Here is an 8073-nt window from a genome sequence, read left to right as displayed (position 1 = left end):
TTCCTGCTGGAAATGGCTGCAGGGGCCATTTCTGAACCATTGCTGAATCACTGTTTGCTGTTTGCCATGCAAGGTTGGTAGCAAAAACATGACATCAGTCAGTTCATCCGAGGAGGAAGCTGCTCCCACCCCAAGGGCTGCCTGTGTGAGTCTGAATCTCCTGGATTTCCATGTCATTGTGTTTCCAAGATACTGTCCTACAAATATTTTGCAGTCTTAAATAGCTTAAGGGTGAATAAGTCTCACATCAACGCACAGACGCATTTCTATTTTTAACCCCCCTACGCTCTCTGGTCCTGAGCTGTTAATGATCTTTTTGGCTGTTGTGATTTCCAATAAGCAATAATAATTTACTTTTCATCCTGATACCTCCGGAGTCTGACCTCTCCCAGAGCTCTGTGCATCACTTGAGTGCATTTATATTTTCCTACAAAGTTTTCAGAGTACACAAGTTCTCTTCCTCTTACCACTGGAAAAAACCCATCTTAAAATTTATATGAATTCCATTCAAACTCTGGTTCAATTCTTTGCACGTTTGAGCACTATTTATTCCATAACCAAACACAACATGCCATTTTTAGTATAGCAGAGAAAAACCAAAGTTCTTTTTTTAACCTTCTTTTTTTAGCCCAACAGGCCTTTCTGAAGAAAAAACTAACTATGAATGTGGCTTGTTTTGAATTTTAACTCTATCCTAATTTTTAAGGCTATGTCAGCCACCTGAAGCCAAAGAAAATACTCCCATTGATTCCCTTCAGTGTGCTTTGCATGAGGTTAAGAAGTACTTATTGAGTGATTGGTTTCACTTTGGATAAAATAAAAACTCCTGTCAGTTCTTGTAGGTTGCTTTTCTAACCTTCAGTGTCAGCTAAAGCCAAAATAAATTGATGCAGATGTGTTGTGAGAGCAGTAAAGAGTTGGGTGCACCATTGTGCTGGTTGCCATGAGGCAAAGGCCTTGGAAAATCCAAGAAAATTGAAGATTCTGAGGTCATAGCCTTCATCTGGCTTAGTACCATCTCTGGAATAAAAATCATGCCAAAACAGGAAACGTATCTGTTCGGATGGCCATGAGAAAGAAGAATCAAAATACAGAATATTTAGCAGAGTGTTTGTGCTGAACAAGCTTAAGTGCAATAAAGTCCATTTTTCAGAGCAAGAGGCATGTGGTTAAGCAATCTTAGAAGAAAAGGTTATTCCCTATTTTTACTGCTAAATGAGAAAATAGTGGTTATCTTCTGCAGCTGAACTATGAGATGGAGCTAAGGAAAAGACGCAAAGTAGGGAAGAGAGGAAGAAAAGGCTTTTGCCTGCTGTTCCCAGACCCAAGTTAGTTTTTCTGGAAAGAGGATGGATTCCCCTTGTAGGTGGGTGATGGGGCAGCCTCTGCCAGTGTTCCCACGTGCCATCCCACCCATGCCACGCCAGGCAATGCCGTGGGTCTCATGTGGAGATGGAAGCTGGAAGGTTTTGGTCCTGTGGGAGGAATGGAGCTGAGCCTAGAATTCCCATCTGTCATGGCAGCAGTGTGTAATTACAGGAGCAGCTCACATTCCTCAATGTATTAATCTCTGAAATACATCTCCAGGTAATGAAGGAAGGCAATTGCAGGTAATTAACCAGCAAGTGGGGAAGCAATAAATCCCAGCAGGCCAGACTGCTCTGGGTTTACTGCAAGAGGTGGTGTGTGTGCCCTGTGTGTCTGCAGGCTGGTGGGCTCTGACTCCTGGAACTGTTTGGGCATTTTGCTCTCCCCAGGCACTGCTGGCAGTGGAAAAGGGGAGTTGTGAGCAGGGAAGGAACAGTGAAACTCCTGCGAGCAAATCAAGATGAACTTCAGCTCCATCTTCATCCTGTCTTCAATGAGAGAAAGAAGTAAAGTGAGAGGCAGTTCTGAACTCCTAGTGAACTTCTTCCCTTTTCCCTCTCTGCCTTTGGCTTCTGAAACCAAGTTCCTCCACCTCCTCACAAGTCTTGCCTTTTAGAGCTGCTGAGCTAAGCTGGTAATCACCTCTGGGGCTTCTTGGGGATGAGAAGTGGCAATTAATTAATCACTGTCAGGTTTAGGTGCTTGGCAAAGGTGTGGTACAGGCTCCCTTTCAAAAGCCTCACTCCAAAACTGGTGAAGAACAGCAAACTATGGTTAGATGTGCATTTGAGTGATCAGAGAGGGTGAGCTTGGGGCTGATCCTATGCTACAAGTAATTTAATTTTGATTGTATCTACACAAGGAAAAAGAAGAAAACTCTGCGGCTTTTCTGGCACCAAGCTGTGGTGTTTGTAACTTCCTCACTTCTTCTGAAGTATACAGACAGCAAGGAAGATAAATAAATGCTATATTTTGTATTGGATTAATCCAGCCTTCTCCCAGGAAGTCACGCTCCCTTCCTAAACTTTTCATCTCTGGGAACAAATGCAACAAGTTTCCCACATGTTTGTGTATGAAAACGGACTCCAATTGTGGTTTAGGACTAGCTGGTATCTGGTTCTGACCACAGCACTGTGGACCAGTTCAAATTACAGCATTTCTTCAGAAAGCAGAAAATAATACTTCCTCCCTGAAGAATCAAGGGAGAGGGATGATGAAACCAGATTTGCTTTCTTATTTATGATATCTAAATCCATGTGAGTAATTCACCCAGTCATATCCTGTATCACTTGGTGGCCACGTGAAGCTATTCATGTTTTAAGAGGAAATAACCGGATAATAACTGCACTGTGCTTGAGCACAGAGGCACTCCCTCTCTAATCGGAATTGAGTAAAAACTTGCACCTTCCAACCTCCAGGATGGTGACTCAAATGGAAAATACTGCACTGGCACATCCTAAAAAGAATGAAAATCACAGATATATAAAGCAATGCTTGTTTCTAGGAGATAACCCCCACCTCTTGGCTTGTCATTATCTCCAGTCACAACTCACACATTGTGAGTTCACAATACCTGAGTTGAACCCAAAAATCAAGTAAGTGTGACAGGCTCACTCATTCTTATTTATTAAAGCAAAATTTCAGTACCTTTGAGAGACATAAAGATATTTTCTGGTCTCTGCAGGCTGGATGCAGGGACACAGTTGGGAAAAAGTTTCCATTTCTCACCAGGTCCAAAGCAGAGTCTGTTGGCGCAGAAGAGATAAGAGCTGAATATTCACAGACACACACACACAAAAAAAGATAAATCCCTGCTGCCATTATTTCAACTGCAATGCTCTGCAGCAGAAAATGGAGTGCTGCTCCTCAGTAGAGAAAGGGTAAGAAAACCTTTCCTTGGGTGGGAGGATTAAGTCCTGTGGTACAGAACTAATTACATGCTTGTAAGAAATACTCCAAAGTGGTGCAAAATTGATCAATTTTCTGCAAAATAATTATTTTTGTTATCCTAACCTTTATGTTATAGCTGCTCAGAATATAATGTGTTTTCTAATATAATGATGGAGAATGAAGAAAAACACCTCAATTTACAGAAAATAATTGTTATTGTGGTAAGTATTTACCTTTTCATGGTTTTATCTGGTTTAGGGACTGGCAATACAGCAGCTCAGGAAAATAAAGAACAAATTATACATACTCTGCAGAAATGGATTAGTATTAGCTTCCAAGCCTGGCAATCAGAGCTGCTGGATTACTTCCCTGCATGAATAGCAACTTCCAGTTTGGATCTTAATTTGCTTTGCTTTGCCCTCAGCCAGTCACAGAGCAGGAACTGAACTGAATAGAAATAGAAAGGGCCCCAAAAGAGATCTGATGATCATACACTGTTATTTGGGGACATTTTGTCATTTCACAATGACATTCCTCTACAAACAACCCTTGCTCTCTGTCTTCTCTGTTCTTCTGTTTTTCCAAGTGCAAAATTGATGTTGCAGAGCTTAAGTAATAAATGTGGTTTAGAGGAATGAGGTGTGCTGGGCTAATATATGCACACAGCTTTATTGACATGTGAAATGTTTGTTTGAATGATTTCATACTTCCATGGTATGATGAAAATTCACTACAAAAATAGGTAAAAAGTCAAGTCAGAGGTTTTTAGCTGGAGCAAATAAACAAAAGTCTACAATTTACCCTTCCCCTAAAGTTAAACTAACTTCTTCTGCCAACAATAACACAACAGAACTGTATCAACAGAATTATATCAACACTTCTGCTGTTTCAATATTAAGTTCAAGCATCTGTTAACAACTTATTGCTTGTTGTTGTTGTTACTTGGCCAGATTTTTTATCTGTATACAACCTAGTCATGCCAGAGTTCACTCTCTTTTCAGTACTTATTTACTTTTCCCACACTCTGCTTCTAATTTTCTCTCTCAACCCACAATAATTTGACATTTCTTATGGGCCCTTTGTCAGGGACAGTTTTCTCCTAAGATCCTCAGTCTCTTCACAGATGAGTTTCTTTACCAGAGCACTTCTTTCTAGACTGGATGTTATAGCAACAGAGGGGTGATAGCTGACAAAATAAACATGTACAGATCAATTCATTCACAAAAGAAAATACAGAAACTGTCTTCTCTCTGCTGAAAATGTGCATTTTAGGGATTTGCAAAAAATGGGTGAGAGGCATTGGATAAGTACACTAAGAAATTTTATGGAAATCAGTTTATTCAGCGTAGGAGTAAAAAAGCACGCAAGCAAACTAAAAACCTCTTGTAGCTCAATTCTGCTAGTAGGGAGAGGGTTGCTTTTTTATGCAAAATTTCCTCTTATCTTGAAGACAGCAAAGAAAAAAGATGTCATTAATTCCCTTGGAAGACAAGAGTAAGTATGTTAAAAGAAGCGTACAATCACCTGGGCCTCAAAAGAGAAACAGTTCCTCAGCAATGTCTGTGCCCAACCTGTCTCTCAGAATTGTCAGGATAAGGATTTTAAATCCCCCCTGGGATATGTGCTATTGAATAGCATGGGAAATAAAGAAATTACCAAAGCTGCTTCACTTAAAAACACAGCAGCTCCCAAACACTCCAGTTTCTCTGCACCAGCAGAATGTTGCTTGCCTTGGCTGGAAATAGGGAAGGATGTTCCCGAGTTTCCACACAAACACACCTCAGGGCAGCCCCACACTTGGCCATTTTTGCAGTCCCCAGATGGGTGGTTTTGCCTGGATGCCCTGGGGACTGACACCTCCCCGAGGGCGCTGCTGAAATGAATCTTTCCTTGCTCTCTTCGTCCTGCTCCTCCAGCAAGGACCGTGAAGTCAAAGCTTAGTCTGAAGCACTCCCAGGCTTCGAGCTCCCTCTGCAGTATTTTGCAAGGACTCATCTTGCCTCCAGAAACCTGAGGATTATTTGGTTGGGAACCGGATCATTCACAGCGCTTAAATTTCTGGGAAACTTCCACTGAAATCTGAGCTACTCCAACAAATCATTTCTATTAAGTTTTATTCTGAAACAGAAGCGCTTACAATCTGTTAGGCTCACCTAATACTTTCTTTGCCAAAGCCCCACAAACTGCTTCCAAAGGAAATCACTGGAATAAAGCAATTTATTGCTTGGGGTATTTTCATTGGTGAATGCATCCAAGTCAGGCTCAGACAGAATGAAAGACCCTGCTCGATCACTCTGCCTTCCCATAGGAGTGAGTTTAAAAGCATTTAAGAGTCTTAATTAAACACTGATTTGTGTCTTTCAGTTTCACTTTTGTTACTTTTGTTAATTTAGACACCTTTGGAATTACATAAATGTGCAGAGTCACTTTCACATTCAGTGCTGAATCTGGCCACCAGGTTTGTATGAACTGATTAAAATCTCAGTTAATGCTGTTTTCAATTGCATATCAGGGTATAGAGAATAAAGGTATAAATTATGCTGATTTGGACTTCTCTCACACAGATTTGTCTCTGAATTTGGCTGGTTGCCATCACCAGGTGCCATGTGATTTGGTCCCTGCTGTTTTCTAGAGTCACCTTCGCTGGTAAAATTTAAAAGAAATTTTATTTAACTGGATTTTACACTTATAGTATTACAAGGGTTACTCCTGTTTCATAAATTAATGCACACACAGCAAATATATTTCTCCTATGCTACCCTTTTTGTTAATGTCTTTCCTTGAGTTTAAAGTATATTCAGGGCTGCAAAAAAAAAAAAAAAAAGAAAAATACACCTCTTAAATCAGGCACATCTTGTCCCAGCTCAGATTCACCATGGCAATTCCTCTCACTCTTTTCTTTACCACGAGACCCTGTAACAAGTTAATTCCCTCCAGTCTGCAGCATTTAGGGAACAAACAAAAATATCTAGTGGGTTTATCTAAGGAGGGCTTGTGCCTGTGGGAGTTTTAGAAATGTTTTGGGGGGTTGGTCTTCGCATTGGAATGTGAGAGTGGAGACGGAGATGAGGAAGATGATAAAGTGTTTAAGTCCATTTATCAGTCAGAAACCTTTCCATAATGAGAGAACATAGGTCTGTGAGTATGTTGTAAGAATAATAAATTAAAGTGTGCTGGAAACAACTTAGGAACGGGGTAACTTGGGGAATCAACATGCCAGTGCTCACAGAAGTAACAAGGAAATTTCTGAACTATCTATATGGGCTGAGAAGAAAAGCCAAAAATCACCCACAAAACAATAGAATGAACTTGATCTTTCCCATTTAAGAAAAGTTCACAACCTTTCACCTTGTGTAAGAGTCACCTCTAAAATACAGGGACTTAACATTTGCCCTATTTCTTGCCTTTTAAAGGTCAGGAGGTTCTTTGTGTCACAATTAATCTTGGTGAGGAACAAAGGCCAGGCTGCATGCCCTGTGCTTCCAGGGAAAGGCTGGGGTCTCTGGGGGCAGCAGGGGCACACAGGGAGGGCAGAAAGGAATTCCTGGGAAGATTCCCTGGGCAGCTGTCAGGCAAGGATGCCATGGGAATGGCATCTCTTTGGGAGCAGGGCTCTGCTGGGGCCTTTCTTGCTCTTGGTGGAGAAAACCATTTATAGAATCATAGAACAATTAAGGTTGGAAAAGATCTCTAAGATTATTGAGTCCAGCCATTAAGCCATCACTGCCAAGTCCACCACCATGTCTCAAAGCACCACATCCGTACATCTTTTAAATCCCTCCAGGGATGGTGACTCCACCACTTCCCCATGGCAGCCTGTTCCAATGCCTGTCCAACCTTTCAGTGAAGAAATGTCTCCTAATATCCCACTTAAACCTCCTCTGGTAATTTTCTTCTTGTCCAGCCCCTTTTCCTTGGGAAAAGAGACCAAGCCTCTCCAAGGCTGTATGCTCGTCTCAGTGAGCCAGAAGGTACCCCCTGAACCTCCTCATGCCTAGGCTGAACCTTTCATCTTTGTGCTGCTTTTCTTTCCACCTTTTGGAAAAAAAGACCCACAGAGATTAACTCTTATAAGGGTAGGTGTTCACAAGGAGTCCAATGATTCAATATTAACCAGGAAATCTACAGTTTTCCCGGCTTCAGGCTTAGACTGGTGAGGTCACACCTTGAGTCTTGTGTCCTGGTCTGGGTTCCTGGATTCAGGAAGGCCTCTGAGGGGCTGGAGCATGTCCAGAGGATGGAATGGAGCTGGGAAAGGGTCTGGAGTACCAGAAGAGGCTAAAGGAGCTGGAAAAGGGGCTCAGCTTGGAGAAAAGGAGGCTTGGGGGGGGGACCCTGTGGCTCTGCACAATTCCCTGACAGGAGGGGACAGCCAGGGAAGGTCAGGCTCTCCTTCCAGGGAACAAGCGACAGGACAAGAACACATAGTCTGAGCTGCACCAGGAGAGGTTTAGGTGGGATATTAGGCAGAATTCCTTTGCAGAAAGGGTGATCAGACATTGGAACGGCCTGCCCAGAGAGGTGGAGTCACCTCTGGAAATGTTTAACAAAAGCCTGGATGTGGCTCTCAGTGCCATGCTCCGGTCGACATGGTGGTGTTCGGTCACAGATTGGACCCGAGAAGCTCCGAGGTCTTTCCCAAGCGAAGTGATTCGGTGGTTCTGTGACTCTGTGATTCTGCGATTGATTCCGTGATTCTGTGATACTGTGGTTCTGTGATACTGTGACCGGGCCACGGCTGAGGCGATGAGACACTGGAGCTTCTCCTGAAGCACGACACCGGCGGCACCGAGCTCGGCTCCAACACACGCTGTG

Source organism: Geospiza fortis, unplaced genomic scaffold (genome assembly GCF_000277835.1).
Source record: "Geospiza fortis unplaced genomic scaffold, GeoFor_1.0 scaffold590, whole genome shotgun sequence".
NCBI lineage: Eukaryota > Metazoa > Chordata > Aves > Passeriformes > Thraupidae > Geospiza > Geospiza fortis.
The sequence above is the reverse complement of the archived record's forward strand: the minus strand, read 5'-3'. Positions refer to the sequence as shown.